Genomic DNA, 21153 nt, shown 5'->3' with positions numbered 1-21153 from the left:
AGCTATTTTGAGGAAATCTTTTGTTAATATTTTGCCATTTTAGGACATATTTTAGAGTTGTTAAACCAACAACACAGTGCCCCAATTTAAATTACCATGCCAACATCAGTAACTTTTTTTTTTTGGGTCAAACCTACTATAATCGATAATCGATGACAATGCACAAATAACCTCCTCTGTTTAGATTCCTGATAACCTCCTAACTTATAATTTCTTTCTTGATATATTTGAGATATTCATATCTTGTTCTTAGTAAATCTTTTTATATGCCCTTGATACTGAAATTATCAAGTCTATATTGAAGTTTCATTAAAATCAATGACAAATACGAAATGATTGATTATTATTTATTAATTTAAACGATGTGGATGTCATAAACCATGTCAAATTGTAATTTGAATTATTTGAATTATGTGCAAATAACCTTAAAATATGAACTTTTCAGATAAAAATTATATATAATTGGTAGATATTAATTAAGAAGCATGTCATGAAACTATTCTCAAATCTCATAGTGCGTAACCTATTTTTTTTTTATTTTATATTTGTAACAATCCAACCCCTTGTTTAGTACGTGCATCTTGTTTCGCTGTCAATATTGAAGAATACTAGACATATCATGTTGTGTTCTATCTTGTTTGAGCATATTATATAATATTATTTTAACAAAATTCTTACTACCATTTTAAATTTCAGCTCATTCAAATAAGCCTTATTCTTCTACATATTTACACAATTTTTTTCTTTTGTTCTTTGATTATAGTTATTGTATTATCCATTATTTAATATTGTTATACTGTCATGTGATCTTTTATTAGCTTACCAATCACTTAGGGCTCGTTTGGTACGAGGACAAGGAATAATTAATCCTGGGACTAAGTTTAAGAAGAGTTTTTCCATGTTTGGTTGGAAAATAATTGTGGTATAATTAATCCTGGAATTAATTATCCCGGGATTGTAGTATTTTTTTATCCCCGTGGAAAGGTAGAATAACTAATTCCGGGATAATTAATCCCGAAATAACATCTTTCCAACCAAATGACCCCTTAGGGGTCATTTAGTATGGTGTATAAGAATAATACTGAATATGGTGCATTAGTAATGCTGAAATTAGTTATGTTGGGATAAATCTGGGATTGTTTCTTAGTGACTATTTGATTTGATGTATTAAAATAACACGCATTGCATAGTTTTTTTTTTAAAATTATTCGTTTACAAAAATATCCTCCAAAAACGTTGGACAGGATATGGAAAAAGTTTTAAAAGGGCAGTTCTGTCTTTATACATGCTTATCCATGTATTAAAAACTATATTATTGCTAATATCATGGTTTGCTATGTTTAAGAATAGTACTGAATGAGATGTGTAACTAATACCGGTATTAGTTATAAATAAGTTGAAATATACTACCGAACAAGGGATTAATAATACCAAAGTTAATACATATTTTATTTTTCTTAAAACATCCTACCAAACGACCTCTTAATGTCTTGCTTATTAACCTTTTAATAATCATCGATAAATACAAAAAAAAATTACTCTTGAGATTTAATGTATTTTTATGCTTCTATTCTATACTCGAAACTCTTTTAATCATTTAAATCTATCAACAATATTTTTAAGTATTATTTAATTATTTAATTTATGTACTTTTAAATTAATTCAAAGTATAAGTATCCTTACATTATCACTATTTTCCTCTTTATACACTCTCTTACCTACCATGAAATTTTAATTAGTTATTTATATTAATATTTTGCTTATTATAAAACTAAAACTCGCAAGTCAAAGATAGTATAGTAAATTATCGTCTACACATGGATTGCTTCAGGATGACTCACTTTTGAATTGAGTTGATTAATGACTACAATTATCAAACAAAAATTATGACTAAGCAAATTCGATCACACAGAACTAGATAAACAAGCTAAAAGAGGTTGTTATCAATATGAAAATAAGGGTCATGACAGGATAGTTTCAGGATCTAACTCTGTTTAAATTCACGTCTAATATTCTAATGATCCTCACAAATTCACTCGATGATTATTTTAATCATAAGGTCAAGATTCCTCTCTCGATTATATCTGAACTCTACGAGATAAACTAATATAAAGCATTGTGAAGATATACAAGAACACGTTAATAGATTAGTCTTTAGGAAAATATCTCTCGAATATTCTCCTTACTTGATTTAATCAGCAATTCAACAAGCTCTTTCGATTACTTAGAAGAATCACTAAATTAATCAAATAAAATAATGCAAAGATAATCACCACATCTCAAGGTGAGATGTGGCAGATGAGGTGCACGAAGTGGAATCCATGGTGGAAGCCTGAGGAAGAAACACCAATTGTTGTAGCTTGGATCAGTTTTCAAGAATTACTACCTAACTTCTTTAGCAAGGAGTTTATTTTTTCACTAGCTAGTGCAGTAGGTAATCCTTTGCATGTTCATTGTAACAATTCGATCGGTCGTTTTGAGTTCTAGCGTGCCGTTTGGCGGTTTAATGCCTTGAGTAGCTTCTCTTCATGTTTTATGACTTGTACGTGTGGTCGGAGTTGAATTTCGGAAAGTTTAGAGTTGATTCAGATAGAAAATTCTAATTTCGGAAGCTTTAAGTTGGAAGAATTGACTAAGGTTTGACTTTTGAGTAAATGGCCTCGGACTCGGGATTTGAAGGTTCCAATAGGTTCGTATAATAATTTCGGACTTGGGCGTATGTTCGGGTTGAGTATCGGGTGGTCCGGGAGCATTTCGGCGCTTATTGTAGAAAGTAGGCATTTTAAAAAGTTTTAGAATTTCATAAGTTTGGTTTGAAGTAGATTTTGATGCTATCGATGTTCGTTTGGGGTTCCGAGCCTTTGAATAGGTTCGTATCATGATTTGTGACTTGCACGCAAAGTTTGGCGTCATTCCGAAATGTTTTGATATGGTTCGGACGTGTTCGTCGAAGTTTGGAAGTTTGAAAGTTTAAAGAAGGATTTCGATCATCGATTCGTAGTTTCGATGTTATTTGGCGTGATTTGAGGCCTCGACTAAGTTTGTAATGTATTTTGGGATGCGTTAGTATATTTGGTCAAGGTCCCGAGGGCCTCGGGTTGAATCCAGATGGTTAACGAATCAGATTTTGGACTTAAGGAAAAGCTGAAAAATTCTGTTTGCTGGTGCAACCGCTTCTGCGGAAGCTTCCTCGCAGAAGCAACCTCGCAGAAGCGAGGCAGTGAATCACATAAGCGACTGGAAGTGAACTGGGCAGAAGTCGTAGGTGCGAAGCAATTCCCACACCTGCGTGATCGGGACTTCCGTAGGAGTGAGTTTTGTCTCACAAAAACTAGACCGCAGGTGCGCAAACTATGTCCGCAGATGCGAAGTAGCGCTGGGCAGAATTGTTTTAAGACAGGTCCTTGCTCATTTTTCACTCCATTTATTCATGGGAGCTGACTTTGGGAGCAATTTTGGAGCACCATTTCCATCATCAACTGGGAGGTAAGCGATTTCTTCACATTGTAAGTTAATTACATGGATTCTATAAGGAATTTGACATGGAAATTTATGGAGAATTGTGGGATTTTGAAGAAAACCTAGAATTTGATAATTTTTGAATTTTGACCACGAAATTGGACATGGAATCGATAATATATCATATATTTGACTTCGTAGTGTTATGTGTAAAGTTTATCTTCGAAAACTTTCGAAATCCGGGCACGTGGGTCTGGGAGTTGATTTTATTAACTTTTCGAGCTAAATTGGGAATTGTTATGAATTGATTATTATGAGTATTATAGTATATTTTTATTGGTTTGCACATTGTTTGACTAGTTTTGGATCGACGGACATCGGTTTGAGGTTTTAGAGAGGCTCTGGAGCCGGTTATGGAACTTCGGAGTGAGGTAAGTCTCCTGTCTAACCTTGTGAGGGGGAAACTACCCCTAGGTGATGTAATTGCTATGTGATACTGGTTGTGGGTGCTACGTACGCACGAGGTGACGAGAGTCCGTACGTAGCTAAAGCATGTTTTTGTCCGGGTAGACTTAGGACCTTATCATGTAATATTTGAATTATTTGAACTCATTCTGCTGGCTTAATTACTTGAAATTATAATTGAAATTAATTTAGAAATAAATATATGTATACTAGGCCGAGCCTTATCACCTTGAGTTGTTGGCTAGTTATTTGAGAAACGGTAAAGATTATATTCACTTTATGCTCATGTACTGTATTGTAAGCACGTGTCTCGTAATTCGATAACTTCTTTCCTTTCTTATGGAGCGAGCCGAATGCCTCGGAAGTATAATAGATGCATCTATGGTTCGTGCCGCTTGACCCTCGACAGTGTACACATTATTCTGCATCGGGCCGAATAACCTCAGCATAATCTTGCATTATATCGCTGGTAGTCTGAACATTCACGAGATTATCTTTCCACTGATGCACGGAATTTTACATGGTACTTCTTATCTGTTTGTTATTGGTACTCTATACATCTAAGCTGATGAGGTAGAATATAAGACCGAGAAATTCATGCTTTAAAAGAAATATTTGGAAGATTATGTAACTTACAGATCTACCCCCTTATGGTTGTGTTCTTTACATCTGCTTATTGTTTTATTATATTGCTTTGTTGGACCTCTAGTAAGTGTCGATATTGACCCCTCATTAATACTTCTTCGGGGTTAGGCTAGATACTTACTGGGTACGCATTGAGTTACGTAATCATGCTGCATTTCTGCACTAAATGTGCAGGATCTGACATGATCATTTGGTGATCATCTTGGCGCGTAGGCGCAACTGTTGAGGAGACCTTAAGTGAGCTGCATTCCAGACTACGCATCACAGTCCACAAAGTCTCCATCGTACTATTTATTTTATCCTGTCTCATTTACATTCTAGACAGATGTTGTATTATTATTGTACTCCTTAGTAAATGCTCATGCACTTGTGACACTGCATTTTGGGATATACTAGTTGATGCTTATGGTTTTGTATATTATCATCGCCTTTCATTTCTCTTACAAACTACAAATTTTGTACATTCCCATGGATTTAAAAGTGTAATTTCCTTTCTTATTAAAATTTATGATTTCAAAATTAATAAAATGAGTAATTAAATTTGATCAATCACCGTTGGCTTGCCTGACGGTAGCGTTAGGCGCTATCACGACCTATAATGGATTTTGGGTCGTGACAGCTTGGTATCAGAGCTTTAGGTTCACTTGGGTCTCATGAGTCTTGAGAAAGTCTAGTAGAGTCTTGCGGGTCGGTACAGAGACGTTTGTACTTATCTTCGAGAGGATACAGGGCTGTTAGGAGCACTTCCCTTCTTGATTTCTTTATCGTGCGGTTTGATTCCATTGAGGCTTGTGCCTTTATTTCCTTCCTACTCAATCTTACGCGACGCGGGGCGCTTGTTGTCAATTGGGCATCGAGGAGTTGTATTCGTACTGCAGACGTGGTGCAAGATGTTTTTCCCTACATGTTCGGGCAGGCTATTATCGTCGCCTTGCGGAAGGAGGTTATGTCATTTCATGCCTTGTATCAGTATTGCCTATGGTTTTGAGGCTACGCACAAATTTCTATGATGTTCATGCATTGTTATCGCAGTGTTGGTGTAATGGTAGGGTGCTTGTCTATGTGTCGAGACAGTGAATGACTCGAAAGGAGGATTTCTCAGTGCATGGTTTAGGGGTTCGACATTTAAATCCATCGAAGGAAAGACAATCGGTCTATGAATGTTCAGGTTTTGGTTGATGGAGTAGCGAGACTTGATATTTTTGAGTATGGTCGAATTCTCATTTGTGATGTGGTGTCATTGTCCTTATTTGAATTCATCAAAGTTCACCAGTGTTATGGTCTTCTTCGATTTGCCTTCAGGGCAGGGTGTTGGGAAGTGGTGCCTAAGAAGCGGTTGTCAGAGATAGCGGAGTGTAGCGATTTCAGAATCGAATTGGTGTTTCTAGTGTTGATGGCTCGAGAATGAAGATCTTCTAGGAGGTTTGAAGTTGGTAGCGATTTATTAGTTCAGGTGCTATAGGTATGGATTTGATTTGAGGCAATATTTAGGCAGCGAAGTATGAAGGAGGACATGGCGGGAGGTGTCTCGCGGTGGTTGAATTACTAGCAGGTCAAGTATGAAAATCAGAGGTCGAGCAATTGCTTAAAGAAGATGGTTTAACCGAATTAAGAGTGGCGGAGTAGCATATGGATTATGTGGTAGGATAGCCACATGCCTTGAGAAAGTTTGGAGCGATTTGGGAGTCACGGTGGAAAGTGACTAGGTCTACGGACCTTATTTGAAATGGTGGCTACTGCACTGAGAAAGATCGAATATGGCAGAAAGGAGTTGCTGGAAATGAAAAGGGGTGTGAAAACTTGATTATCGTTAGGATGCAACATGACTTCGAGTTTGGAATGTATTGTTGAACTTTCAATTGATGTCAATGGGGAATGAACAGACTTGTACAGCTGGTGGATGAGCACGGGCTCAGGAGGGTTTACTGATTTTATGGTAGTTGTACCCAGTGCAGCGTCGTTGGGAGATGTCGGTATGGAATTCCTTAAGTGGGCTATCTCCTGTGGACAGGTCAGCGGTTGTGTGATTTTGATGAAGTTTCTATGAAGGGTTCTACTTACTACGAAGCAGAAGGTCGAGTATGCGATTATGGCTGATAAATTTGGAATGTTCATGAGAGGTTTAACAAAAGATTTTGATAAATTTGGCAGGTTGACGGTGCGAGATCATGGTAAATTGATAAGGGGGAATCTTGTGGGCTCTACATTTGTGTGATTGTAGCTTAAAGCTAAGTAGGGGAGCCCACCGTCTACGATTGGATTGCGTAGTTGTCTTCTTGTGCGGTTTCCGATTATCGGTGCATTGGTGGATCAAATGTGACTAAGGAAAGAAAATATCAGGGGTAATTCGAGCAAAGAACTTGATAAATATGTGCTATATTTCGCCTTATCGATTCATGTGTAGGTTCTGGGAAGACTTAGAGTTTATGCTTCTTGTGGATGCGATGTGCAAGGAAAGGAATTTAGCCGGTTGCTTCTTTGAGAGGGTGTTCATGTGCTAGCAGAGCGTTGGAGTTTGGTTATATCCGGGATCAGGTCAGAGTGGGTGACTCTCAACAACGGTCCTAGTGGATTCAAGAATTAAAGTGCAGTGCCTAAAGATTTTCGGGTCCGTTGTGTGGTTAAGAATCAATTTTTTGCAGTGGATTATGAAAAGGGCTTGGAGTATTCTATGTTATCATCGGGTATGCGGTACAGTATTGGAGGAAAGGAAGAAATAGCTTCGGATTCACGGAAGGTTCTTCAGAATGGGTATACTAGTTGGAGATGTTATTGTGCGCATAAAGAGGGTAGGAAATGGTTCATAAGTATTGAGACGATGTGGTCTCGTGATGCGGGTCACTCAGGATGAGTGCAGATTTAGTTCATTATGTGTTTTAATGGAGCTATTATTATTTCTACTGTAAGTCGAGAGTAAATTGGAAGAAGTTGGGCTAGTTAGTAATGGTTGAATCAGCATGATTGTGGAAATGATTAGTTTCTTCAGCGTGTGAAGTTATACATGTGGTTTGTGGTTGTACGTGCGAGCTTGACAACCACCATAACTTGATTGATTTGGGAGCTATTTGATTTAAATGGCCTTGTTGTGTAAATGGATTCCGGAAGAGTCATGGCAGTTTATATCAAGACTTGAGGTTTGTATTTTCTGCGGCTTGGGAATTCAGTTGCGTGTCACATTGGTTCTTCTGAAATGAGCTGAGTGAAAGGCTTCTAGCTAATGAAATGTTTATTCTACTAGTAGTTTGGGGGTTATGATGAATTTTTATACTCTCGCGTAGCGACATGATAGGTACGGTGAGCGGCATGGGAATTGAAAGTGGAGGATCAAGGCTGCGGTTCGATGTTGACAGGAATGTCACGAGCTTGGAAGAGCAGGGAAGAATTCAGATGTTCAGAGTAAGCTGGCATTTTCTTTAGTGACATCTGAGAACAGTGTCCTGTGTAAGAGGATTTGTGTACTGATTGTGGATCCGCGATTTGCTTTATAACATTAGTACTGTTGGTGGTATGGAGGTGGTGGGAGATTAGGTAACTTACATATCTACCCCATTATGGCTGTGTGCTTTACATCTGCTTATTGTTTTATTATATTGCTTTGTTGGACCTCTAGTAAGTGTCGATGTCGACCCCTCGTTACTACTTCTCCGGGGTTAGGCTAGATACTTACTAGGTACGCATTGATTTACGTACTCATGCTGTACTTCTGCACTAAATGTGCAGGATCTGACAGGTTCATTTGGTGATCATCTTGGCGCGTAGGCGTATCTATTGAGGAGACCTTACGTGAGCTGCATTCCAGACTACGCATTGCAGTCTACAGAGTCTCCGTCATACTATTTGTTTTATCCTGTCTCATTTACATTCTAGACAGATGTTGTATTATTATTTTACTCCTTAGTACATGCTCATGCACTTGTGACACCGGGTTTGGGATATACTAGTTGGTGCTTACGGTTCTGTATATTATCATCACCTTTCATTTCTCTTACAAACTACAAATTTTGTACATTCCCGTGGATTTAAAAGTGTAAATTTCCTTTCTTATTAAAACTTATGATTTTAAAAGTAATAAAATGAGTAATTAAATAGATCAATCATCGCTGGCTTGCCTGACGGTGGCGTTAGACGCCATCACAACCTATAGTGGATTTTGGGATCGTGACACTACTCATTCCTTAAATCATTTTGCTGTCTAAGTTCCCCCAAAGAATATTGTAGAGGAGGAATATGAGTCTAGTTTTGAGGAGTTTAAGTGGATCAAGATTAAGTATGACTATATGCCAAAGTATTGTAAGACTTGTAAGAAGCAAGGGCACAATGAGCTTGATTGCTGGATGATTCTTCCTGAGCTACATAAGAGGTATATGAAGCTGTAGAGGATCACGGTACTAGGAAGGAGGTAGTTGGCACATCGGCTATATCATATAAGGTTCTCTCGAGTGGTAAGGTATTGGGCAAGAAAATGTCAAATCCTGCCAAACAGGAGTAGATACAAAGAAGAAAGAATAAGTACACATGAGATAATAGAGGCCATGTTATTGAAACAACAAAGGAGTAGGAAGTTGACAATGTGAAGGGGAAGAACAAGGCTGAGGCAGTAGCTACAAAGAACAAATTTGATGCACTTAAAGTTGAGGAAATTGATCCACCAGTTCTACAAATTACGAATGGCAAAGAAGATGGTAAGGTTAAGGAGAAGGAGAAGTAGGAGAAATTAAATGAATCCAAGAAGGAGAAGGATAAGAAGCAATTGGAAAATGCACAAAGGCCCAGTCCAAATCCTAAAGGAACTGGGAGTTCTACTGTAGCGGCAAAAGAGTGTAACCTAATCCTAATACTAATGGGATTGGGGTGGATACACAAAAAGAGAGAACTGTAGATTGGGTGCAAAGAAGGTTTGGAGCTCCCAAAGAGGCACTTAATGTGACAACCAACTATTCCTGTTAAGAAGTGCTTTCACAAACGATGGGAGGTTACTCAAAGGAAATTGAAACAACTGGAACAACAAACGATGGTAAGGCACTATGGAGTGATGAAGTCGAGCTAATGGAGGAGAATTCTAAAGATAACTAAGAAGACAATTCCAACAATCAAAGGACGAATGAGCAGAAAAAGATGGAAGGTTCAAGTCATGAAGATGCTATATTAAACCCTAGCCTAAAAACTAGGGTTGAAGGTGATAATGTTTCTAATGAACAACAGGCTAAAGTACCAGCTGAATTAGATAAAGGAACTTCAAAGGAAGCTACAAAAGCTAGGGGAAAAGGTGCAGCAGCTTCAGCTAAGAAGCAGGGCAATGGAACAGTAAACCCTGGGCCATATGGGAAGGATTTTTCTATTGTTAAAGGTGTTTCGGTGCCTGTTTTAGCTGGGGAGAAAGGTGGTGATGTTGATGTAGAGGTATTACATGATACAGTGAGTCCAGATCATCAGGCAGTTGGTGGCAAATCTCTTGATCCCAACGGAACAGTAACTTCTACAGAAACAGCTACAACAAACCCTATCTTGGAATCTATCTATGCTTTACAATTTAAGATGCTGTAGGATTCTTTGGGAGCTGGAGAACAGAATGCTATGGTGATGAAGGAGACAAATGGAGAACAACCTCAGTATGCCATTGTACCACAAGCAGCAGGTGCTATTGAGCTAAGTCCTATGGCATGTACTTCTGGAACTATCCAACCAATGCAACTTCAGCTTAATGTACCTTTGAAGATACCAATCCAGGTATTACATAATCTTGTTACACCATTGGAGATTCAGCAGGCCATGATTGAACAAGAACAATTTGAGGAAGAAGGTGATGATGGATCAACAGTTCGAAATCTCAAAGTAGTAGTAAGGGAAGCTGATTTATCACCTAGGGTTGGTGATAAGAGTGGTAAGAAGGGAAAAAAGCAAGGACAAAACAATGAGATTCTTCAACCTAAAAGAATTTTTCCCGGAAGGGCAGTTTCACAAACTAAATGATGATCAAAACACCGATTTGGAACATAAGGTATGTGAACACATATCAGGACTTTCATAGGGTGATTAACATGCAAAGAGAGCATAGTTTCTTTGTCATTACATTGATGGAACCATTTCAGAATCAAAGGCACATACAAAGGTATAGACGAAGGTTGAAAATGGAGGCTGAGTTTGCAAATAGTAATGGGAAGATCTGGCTATTTTTTTATACTAATGTGGAATGAGAGTTGGTCATGGAAACTACACAACATGTGACTGTTAAGGTATTTCATCATGACATTGGTAAACATGTTATGATGACCTTTGTGTATGCAAAATGCTCAGATCTTGAGAGGCTAGAATTGTGGAATAACTTGTACTATCTTGCAAGTGATATGGAGATGCCATGGATGGTTGGTGGAGACTTCAATGTGGTACTTAATGAAGATGAAAATATTGGTGGTCGTCCAGTGTATCCTCCGGAATATGAAGACTTTGCCTTTTGTGTTAATTCTAGTGGGATTTTTTGATTTAGGCTACAAAGGGAGTCCTTTTACTTGGTGGAATGGAAGACCTAATGCTAAGTGTATCTTCAAGAGACTGGACATGATTTTTGTGAATCTTCATTTCCATAATCTATTTCCTGCTATTGAGGTTGAACATTTGATAAGAACTGACTTTGATCATGCTCCATTATTTATGAGTTGTGGAGAACAGGCTGCAAAATATGTGAAACCATTTAGATTTCTCAACTTTTGGACCAAACATGAGACTTTTAAAGAAGTGGTGAGACAGAATTGGCAAGTAGACTTCATTGGGGACCCTTTCCTTATGTTCAAGCACAAATTGAAGAATGTATAAGTAGCACTGTCCAAATGGAGTAAATCCACTTATGGTGACATCTTCAAGTAGTTGGCAATCTTGGAAAATATTGTAAAGGTGAAAGAGATGTTGTTTGAGAAAGAACCAACAATTTCTAATAGGATTGTGCTACAATAGTCCCAAGCAGAAATGAAGAAGTACTTGAGTATTGAGGAGCAATATTGGAAGCAGAAATCTGGAATGACTTGGTTTGCTGAGGGAGACAAAAATACTAGCTTATTTCACAATAATGTAAATGGCAAAAGGAAGAAGTTGCAACTGAAGAGGATCCAAAATGGAGGAGGAATCTGGATAGAGGAACATGATCAATTGGCTACTGATGCAGTGGAATTCTACAAGAATCAGTTCACAATAGAAGTTGATCCTACATATTTTTCAATGCTTGAAAATATTCCTACTATGGTGACTGATGAACAAAATCTGGAGCTATTTAGATACCCTAATCTTGATGAGGTCAAGGGGTAGTATTTTAGCTTAGTAGGGATAGTGCTAGTGGTCCTGATGGATTCACTGGAACATTTTATCAAGCATGTTGGGATATTGTTTGTTATGATATTCACAACATGATACTGCATTTCTATGGAGGTGCTACACTGCCTGAGTCCATCACACACACACCAACTTGGTACTGTTGCCTAAGAAACCTATGGTGCAAACTTTCTCTGACCTTAGAGCTATAAGTTTGAGCAACTTCATCAATAAAGTGATTTCCCGGGTGATACATGATAGATTGGAGAAGTTGTTATATTCCTTGACATCACCTAACAAATCTGGCTTTTTGAAGGGTAGAAGTATATTTGAAAACATCCTTCTTACACAAGAGATAGTTACTGATATAAGGTTGAGATCTAAGATAGCTAATGTTGTGATTAAGCTGGACATGGTCAATGCATATGATAGGGTCTCTTGGAAGTACTTGCTTCATGTTCTAAGGAAGATATGGTTTGATGAGCATTTCATCATCATGGTGTAGAACTTAGTGTCTAACAACTGGTACTCAGTTTTGGTGAATGGCCAGTCCTCAGGTTTTTTCAAATCCACAAGAGGAGTGAAACAAATAGACCCTTTGTCTCCTGCATTGTTTATTTTGTCAGTAGAAGTGTTATCTAGATCCTTAAATAAGCTGTTTGAGGACAAGAACTTTAGAGGTTTTGGTATGCCTAAGTGGTCTGATCCACTAAATCATTTGGCTATGCTGACGACACTATCATATTTGCATCAACTCATCCAGACTCATTGAAGAAGGTGATGACAATATTGAATAGTTATGAGAGGATTTCTGGGCAGTTAAACAATAAAACTAAGAGCTCATACTATATGCATTCCAAGGTTTCCAATTCTTGGTTTAAGGAAGTAGGAGAGGCTACAGGATTTGCTAAGGGGGGAGTTTCCTTTTACATATTTGGGATGTCCTATCTTCTACACTAGAAGAAGGAAATACTACTATAATTATCTAATCAAGAAGATGAAAGCCCAGCTGCATTCTTGGAAGGGGAAATTGCTATCATTTGGAGGCAAGGCAACACTTATCTCTAGTGTATTGCAAAGTAAGATAGTACATATGCTATATGTGCTTGATCCCCCAAATAATGTTATTGAACATTTGCACAAAATGTTTGCAAGATTTTTTTGGAGCACAAAAGAGGAAGGCAAAAGCAGGCATTGGGCCTCTTGGTAGAAGTTATGTTTGCCTAAGGAGGAAGGGGGTCTAGGGTTCAGATCTCTACATGATGTCTCTAAAGCTTTGTTTGCTAAACTTTGGTGGAGATTCAAAACAACAAAATCACTGTGGTCTAACTTTATGTGGAATAAGTATTGCAAGAAAGAAGTTCCTACAATAGTGCAGTTTAGGGGATGATTTGATGTGTGGAGACAAATGTTGAGTGCAAGGGAAGATGTAGTACGTGAGATTCTGTGGGAGATGAAGAGTGGTACAACAAATGTATGGCATGAAAACTGGACATGATTAGGTGCATTATACTATTTGGTACCACCTTATTTTCATATGAATGAGGACCTACAAGAAGTAGCAGAACTAAGGCAAGAATATAGTTGGAATGAGGAGCTACTGGAGCAGACTTTTCCTAAAGATATAGCTAAACATATTATACAAAAGGTGCAATTTGAAGGTAGTCCTGGCTACTAGGATAGACCATTATGGAAACCTACTACTTCTGGTAAGTTTACTGTAAGTAGTGCTTGGCATCTAGTGAGACGCAGGGCAAACCCTAATCCGGAATATAAGCACATATGGATTAAGGGGTTGGCTTTTAAGATATCATTCTTTATCTCGAGGCTTTGGAGGAGCAAACTGGCTACTGATGATTTATGGAGAAGGCATGGTTATATATGTGTCTCTAGTGTTGGTGTTGTCAACCAGCACAAAAGGAGTCATTTGAGCACTTGTTCTTGACAGGTACTACTGCCACAAGGGTATGGAAGACATTCATGAATGCTGCAGGGATCAATGTTCAACTGGTATAGTTACATCAGGTTATTGGGACATGGAGGAGTGCTCCATGTTGTCCAAAACTTAAGCCTCTATTACAGGCAATGCCAACAATTGTCACCTAGGAGTTGTTGAAGATGAGAAACACCAATAGGAATGAATGATCAGTTTCAGTCAATAGGGTCATACATGAGATCAACAAGACAATATACTTCTTGGCAAAGGTGAGATATAATTGGCTCTCTCATATTCCATATCTTTGGCCAGACATAGTAAGATTCTTTGAGGAGTATAGGCCAGTGATTATTACTAAATGAGTGACATAGCAATTGCCTTTTACTGGCTGGTACAAGTGCAACACTGATGGGTCTTAAAGAGGCAATTTCGGTCCTAGTTCTTTTGGTTTTTGTGTAAGGAATGGAGAAGGGGATTTGGTGTATGCAAAGGCACAACAACAGGAGGAAACAACCAACATTGTGGCTGAGGCAAAGGCAATAGAAGAAGGATTGTCCTATTGTGTAGCTAATGACCTACATCCTCTCATACCGGAGACAGATTCATTGGGCATGAAGAAGATCATTGATGGAGATTGGGATCCTCCATTGTGTATTAGGGCTGAAGTTAAGAGCATTAAGGAGATGAATGAGCATTTTAATGTGTTGTTTCAGCATGTTCTAAGGGAGGGCAACACATTAGCAGATTATTTAACTAACCTTGTGTTCTCTTTTGTAGGTATAATCCAGTTTAATTCTTTCTCTGAACTGCCAAGTGTAGGGAGGAGACTAATCAATCTTGACAAGTCTCAAACTCCAAACCTAAGGGTTAGGGTTGTGAAAAGGAAATGTCAAGCCCCGACCTTGGGGAGCTCGACCAGTGCTCAACCGAGATACCCCAGTCATGAAAGCCTGTACAATGCCTCCTACTAGAATTGCCCATGAATAAAGAGAAGATAAATTTCGTTGATTGGACAATGATAAGATCATTTGAACAATACCAATTCATTAGCATTAGTTACGTCATTTATAAGTCTCCAAAATATTACATTACACATTCATAGTATAAAAGTGGAAGCAGGTGATATAATTAAAACATTATTAGTTTGACTTTTCTATAACCAAGGTACAACCCACACTATGTCTATGGAGCCTGTAACGGATATAAAAGAGTACTATGATTGTACCAGCAACACGGCCTCAGCTATACCTCAAAACAGAATACATGCGAAACAAAAGATACACGACCCCGGAATGAACTGGGGCTCACCAAGTTAGCTGGGAAGAGGGTGTACTGCTATCACTTATCAATGCCGCCTGCTATGGAACCACCTATATCCATTAATGATGCAGCATCCCCGGCAAAAGGGACGTTAGTACATATGGAATAGTACTAGTATGTAAGAATAAGCACCCTCTCAGTAGAACGAATAACCATACAAGGAGAAACAAAGCATAGAATGAATGTAAGCCTCAAACAATACTAAAGCATAAAACTAGGAGCAAGATAAGTTTTGAAATAAATTTCATTATTTTGGGTTGGGATATCATTAGTACAGATATACCACCGTGTCTTTAGCATGGAGTTCGCTCACGGAACGATCGTCTAGGCCGTCTCACCCAAAGACATCCAATCACAATCTCAATCACAATCTCAATCACAATCTCAAGCACAATCACCACCATGTGTGTGACATGGCATCCCCGATTGGCTAGGCCGTCTCACCACAATGCCATGTGGATCGATATCACCCTTTTCTAGCAATCATCTCATATCATTTAAGGGAAATAATCTCATCACATCAATCTCATCCCAAATAAGGGGAATAATCACAATCCACTCCTACACCGGCACATGTAGTTTCAGGGTAAGGTTATTTCAACCTACCCTTCCTCGGTGACTAACGATACTCCCAAATGTTTATTATATAAAGGACTTTCAGCTCATTTCATAGTCTTTTACTCATCTTTTCATTTCATTGGCACTAGTGATCACAAATGTAATATCATTCTTGCCACGTCGGTCGTATTTCATATTTCATGTTTACCCCTTTCACTTTCAAATATAATCATGGATTATCAACAACAAAGCATCTCTAATCATGACTTTTAGTACACAATTCGTCCAAGTGAAATGGGAAAATGAGCCCCCAAAATGACTTAAAGGACCTTAAGTTGGGGCGTGGCCAATATGGCGAAGTGAACCTCACTTTGCTGTCCACTGCATGCAAGGGAATACATGATCTGCACCCGGTCTGGCGAAGCGATCCTTGCTTCGCTGTCCGCCAAAATAACTGGGTGGTCTGACTTTAGTAATTTGATCATAACTCTTAGTAGGAAAGTCCAAATGACAAATGACTTAATGCATTTGAAACTAGACTCGAAAGGCTACACTCTAGGGGGAAAATTCATTGAAACTATCTTTATATTATCAGAGTTATACCCATTCAAATTCAAGTGTTGTGAAAAATTTGACATCTATTCCACTTAATATTTCCAACTCATTCCAAACAACTTCTTCCCACTTACAAACCTCCTTAATATGTTCCAAAACACTCTCCATATGTATTTTCATGTCAAACTGATGTGGTTATATCCTATAGGTCTCTTTTAGTACTCAAAAATACTATTCCCAATTATCGTTGGTACACTATAAAATCTTAAATCATTAGCTAATTATTTTTTATGGGGCCTTATATTCTTCCCCACTTGGGAATATTCGTCCTCGAATGTTGGATCTTGGCCTTTTCCATCCTTAGAGAGAGAGTACTTAAGTTTCCTTGACACCTATTCATCTCCTTTAGTTTCTCCAACCTTAATCGACTCCCTGAAAACCCCATAAGTCTTATCTAAATACAAAGTCATTATCCTTACCCCTAAACCCTCATCTTAATTGTTCATAGCTTACCCTCAAGCCTTAGTTCCTCAAAATTTAACTAACTCCCCAAATTTTCAAAATTTTTAGCAGAGCCTCCTTTATATATAGGTGTATCCACCTGCCAAAGACCACATAAACTAATCAAAGTAACATATCCACATGCTATAGAAGGCGCTGTAAGTATACATAGAACTAAACACACCATTTCTTACCATTTTATTGTTTTTAACTTACGTAACTGCTCCAAGCCATGAAGGCGCACATACATGGGCATAAAACATAATATCCAAATGAAGATGGCTTCCAATAGTCTATATATACTATTACCCTGTCTTACAAATAAGTGAGGTTATCTCCTCTTCATAACTTTTTCTGCTTCCTAAGTCGCTTCTTCCACATGTTTTCCCACCATAACGCCTTGACAGATGAATTTTCCTTGGTTCTCAGCTTTCAAACTTGTCTACAAAAGATGGCAACAAGAACCTCTTTATAGGTCAAACCTTCATTAATTCCAATATTTTCCACAAGGACAACAATTGACGGATCCCCAATATTTTCTCCAATAGGGACACATGAAATACAGGATGCATGGAGGACAACTCTTGATGTAATTCAAGCTCATAGGCCACTTGGACAATTTTCTTCAAGGTTTTATATAACCCAATGTTTCTTAGACTCAATTTCCCTTTCTTAACAAATCACATAATGTTTTCATGGGGAAAATCTTTAGAAACACCCATTCATTTTCCTCAAACTCCAAATCTCTATGTCGAACATCTGAATAGGAATTTTGACGACCTCCAGCCTTCATCTACCACTCCTTGATGATCTTGCCTTTTTCCATAGCTTAGTGAATGAGGTCTGGCCCTATCAAATATGTACACCAACTTCATACCATCCGATGGGAGATTTACGTCTCCTTCCATACGAGGCACCATACAGTGCTACAATAACCCAATATACGATAAAATGCTCGACCACGACCTTCATTGGCCCTATAACCCTCAAAATATGTTACTGTAGCCACTCCTTGCCCTAATCACGATTTGATATACAAAAGTACATCATTATGAGCACTATATTACTTCCCCTGTCATACATGGACATCTATATTGAAGAGACAACATAAACATGATCTTAACATAACATTGAGTCATAATATATTGCATGTACATACTTTTGAACCAGATGCATCATTAGTGGAACATCTTTATCACATTTATCTTACATATGACCTCCTAAGAATGGAGTTCCACAATAATTTCCTTGATAGAGTTACAATCATATGTTAATACTTGCAACTTGCTCCTCCAAATTCTCAACAAAAGACATTACTTGATGAGTTTCTTATAGGACCTTCTGTTTCAAATGAATAACATCCGCTAGCTTGTGCACACACCCTCATAACATTAACCAGCATGATATCGCATCAGATGTAAAGCAACATTACGCTCAGACCTTTCTTAGCCACTCTCTTTCCTTCTTATGTGCCTCATAGGATTTAAGAAATCAGTCTACTTCCTTTGTGAACAATCTCACGATACCTCTTTACTGTTAAACACCTCCAAAGCACATCTCAACACCCTTTATATATATATAAGAGTCGCTGGCCCGAACATGGCCTTTTCTAAAACTTGAGTTCCTCCTGAATTCTTCAATGACTTCTTATTTTCCTTCTAAGTGTAACACATAGTCCACCTGATTCCACCCTCGATAAGTAACTCACCTTATTCCCAGTGTTTGTAGCTACCAATTGTGTTTCTTGCTATTTCAGCTTGAGAGCTATCATGTTAAACATGTCTGGTTGTGACAAGTGTTCATCCTCTCTCAATCTGTTTCAAACATTTCCCTTTTTCCTTTGGGTAGATTGTGTTGTTTTTCCCCTTTTGATTGCCCTTTTGGCCTAAACAATATGTTGGTACTATCTTTTCTTTGTGACTGGAAAATTCATTCCCATCCCATTTTGCCATTAATGGATAGTTGATAGCCTTAATATTGTGTCACAAACCTGTCTATCTCCCATGAACTCGTAGTATCATTGTGTCTGGTTTATTGAGTTTACCACACCACCACTTTACCACTAGTAGTCTCACTTTCCATTGTAATATGTAGACATGAACTCCATCTAAATCTTTTAGTTGATATTCAGTGTCACCTAAGTCTGCTGCATTATAGTTGGTTCTTTATACCTTCAATTAACACTTGTGCTCTAGGCGAGTCCATAATCTTGGTACGAACTGTTGTACGATAACTTTGACCACCTCAATTTACAGATTTTCTTCTAATCCTTCTTGCCTCATTCTTCCTAGTTAGTGAATAGTTATGCACTCTTCCGTATATTACCTGGTCCTTTCCCTTTGTTGTGAATACATCATGCTAGCCTCTCGACAATTGTTGGGACATCCATGGAAAAGTATGTTCTTCCATGTATCACTTAATACTTACTTGCTTGTAAGATTCTTAAGAGGCTCTCCATAGAGTCCAAATACACTCTTGGGTTATTATCGCATCAAATTTATTTCTCCCACTTGTTCCATCTTTCTTAGAGTCTTGGAACTTTAGCTAAATCGTAAATCCATGATTAATTCACCCTGAGCACTCACAAGCCTTTCACATTTGATCTATAGTACTTCCTTGGGTTCCATTGTCTTTGACTCTCTGACAAGTATAAAACCCTCTTGCAAACCTTACACGTATCCCTTTTTCTCTCCCTTAGTTCCTAGGATCATTGACCATGTCATATACATTGTCATGTATGGAAAATTTACCTTTCTTAATCTTCCACATTCTTGAGTGTTTTAGTGGTCTATCATTATCATATCTTTTCAGAACGTCACATTAACCCTCACCACTTTTCTAGACTACACATGTCTTCAATAAAATATTCAAACATCACAGCTACATGGTTCACTCTTGTTTTATTGAGCTTAAGTAGCCTCACTATGGCCCTTCCTTTCCCACTTGGGGTGAATGTTCCAGATTTCGACACAAGTCTTTAACTTAGAAACTTGAGGGACATATGTTTCATATCTCTAGTCCTCTTGTATATGATCGACTATTAGGGAGGTTTAAGTCGCCATGGTATTAACCTCATAAGTGCTCAACTCTTATTCAACCACACAGGCTTGGGAGCCAAATTCCTCATGTCAATATCTTTTAGGAGTGTAACACAACTTGGTACATATCTGGGATACTTATAACATTAATGGTGCAAGGGTCTTCTCATTGTGAGTTCAATTGACTCTCCTTATACTCAAAGGGACATCTTATGACATACACTTTGATGTTCTTTTTTTTTCTCCTTAGACTTATCATTGCCAAACAAGTCACATATGGGCATAAAGAACTCATCATTATCCCTTTCATAACTTCTTGTCTCCCGTGAGAGACCTACACTATCGTCATTACCCCCCAAGTGATGCCTTTCATATATCACATGCCTATTAATAAATTTTCTTTAACATCTTAGGATCATATACATGGTTCCCACACTATCCACATGTACTAGTTAATTCTAGGTCTCAGTTACCATGCCAATGTCTCTTTGGAGGTGGGTAATCACTTCTAACACTCTTCTCATTTAAAGTATGCTCCGGGTACTATATACTTATCTTATATGTCCATACCATTCATTCAACATGATACATGTGCCATCTCCTTAATATTCAGGCCTTTACCCAATTATCATGCCATATGACAATATTACTTGGAATAGATAGAGGAACATTTAGACTTTCCCTGAACCTTAACGCACGACTTAAAAGACAATCTTATAGGCAAGCTCTATCGCATGATCTAGAGAGTTGAAGAAGGGTAACATTCCTAAATGCCCAAGTAGCCTCCTAATTATATATGTGGTCGATAACATACAGATAAGAAGGACTCTACTAGATACGGTTCCGAGATATCTTAGGACACTTTAAAACCTTAAGCTCTGATACTAAGTTTGTCATGCCCCAACCTCGGGGAGCGCGACTGACGCTCAACCGAGATACCCCAGTCAAGCAAGCCTGTACAATGCCTCCTACCCAAACTTACCCATGAATAAAGAGAAGATAAATTTTGTTGATTGGAAAATGATAAGATCATGTGAACAACACCAATTCATTACCATTAGTTACGTCATTTATAAGTCTCCAAAATATTACATTACACATTCATAGTTTAAAAGTGGAAGCAGGTGATACAATTACAACATCATTAGTTTGACTTTCCCATAACCAAGGTACAACCCACACTATGTCTACGGAGCCTCTAACGGATACAAAAGAGTACTATGATTGTGCCGGCAACAAGGCCTCGACTATACCTCAAAATACAATACATGAGAAACAAAAGATACACGACCCCGAAATAAACTGGGGCTCACCAAGTTAGCTGAGAAGAGGGTGTACCGCTATCACTGATCAATGCCGCCTGTTGTGGAACCATCT

This window comes from Nicotiana tabacum, chromosome 15, assembly GCF_000715075.1.
Source record: "Nicotiana tabacum cultivar K326 chromosome 15, ASM71507v2, whole genome shotgun sequence".
NCBI lineage: Eukaryota > Viridiplantae > Streptophyta > Magnoliopsida > Solanales > Solanaceae > Nicotiana > Nicotiana tabacum.
Note: the sequence above shows the minus strand (reverse complement) of the source record.